This window comes from Argentina silus, assembly GCF_951799395.1.
Source record: "Argentina silus genome assembly, chromosome: 13".
Classification (NCBI taxonomy): Eukaryota; Metazoa; Chordata; class Actinopteri; order Argentiniformes; family Argentinidae; genus Argentina; species Argentina silus.
The window spans coordinates 392557-393866 of NC_139667.1; positions in this window are offsets into that span (position 1 = coordinate 392557).

The following is a 1310-nucleotide window of genomic DNA, read 5'->3' on the forward strand; positions in this document are numbered from 1 at the left end:
TTTACCGTGTTCAGCAGCAGTTATCTGTTGATTGCATTCCCAGTTCCTCGGAACAGCCCAGGGACAGCGGAGGAGAGGAGGAGGATGCATAAATAAATCCATAAATAAATCCATAAATAAATCCATATATTATGCCCATACGTGGTCTTAATAAGTGTTCAGTGTTCTTTCTGTTTTGTACACAAAACAAACAGATTGGAGTGTTTGACTCACAAGGCTGTACGCGTATACATAGAAGAGACGTCTGTGACTAGAATGTTGTGGTTTTAGATGATTGATTTCTGTATTTTACTGTGTTGTATTAAAAAAAAACTAGTATATTGTGGACAGGCTGCACCTGTAGAAGAGGCCTTGGTCTCAGTGTGTTTCCCCTGTAGAAATAAAGGTTAAAATAAGTGTTGAGTTGCAGCAACATTCTAGTGTGTTGCTGTGTGTAATTCTAGAACGGTGACTGATGTTTTTGGAATGCCCAAATAATGGCTAGACTGGCTCCCATCAGGGCTGTGTTCATGGGATCTGTTCCTGGTCTCTCTCTCTCTCCCCCCCTCTCTCCCCCCCTCTCTCAGATCAGGGCTGTGTTCATGGGATCTGTTCCTGGTCTCTCTCTCTCTCCCCCCCTCTCTCCCCCCCTCTCTCAGATCAGGGCTGTGTTCATGTGATCTGTTCCTGGTCTCCCCCCCCCCTCTCAGATCAGGGCTGTGTTCATGTGATCTGTTCCTGGTCTCCCCCCCCCCTCTCAGATCAGGGCTGTGTTCATGGGATCTGTTCCTGGTCTCTCTCTCTCTCCCCCCCTCTCTCCCCCCCTCTCTCAGATCAGGGCTGTGTTCATGGGATCTGTTCCTGGTCTCTCTCTCTCTCCCCCCCTCTCTCCCCCCCTCTCTCAGATCAGGGCTGTGTTCATGTGATCTGTTCCTGGTCTCCCCCCCCCCCTCTCAGATCAGGGCTGTGTTCATGTGATCTGTTCCTGGTCTCCCCCCCCCCCTCTCAGATCAGGGCTGTGTTCATGGGATCTGTTCCTGGTCCCCCCTCCTCTCAGATCAGGGCTGTGTTCATGGGATCTGTTCCTGGTCCCCCCTCCTCTCAGATCAGGGCTGTGTTCATGGGATCTGTTCCTGGTCCCCCCTCCTCTCAGATCAGGGCTGTGTTCATGTGATCTGTTCCTGGTCTCTCTCTCTCCCTCCCCCTCTCTCTCAGATCAAGGCTGTGTTCATGGGATCTGTTCCTGGTCCCCCCCCCCCTTAAGATCAGGGCTGTGTTCATGGGATCTGTTCCTGGTGTTCAGTGCTTCATCACGTCAAGCCCACACCTCC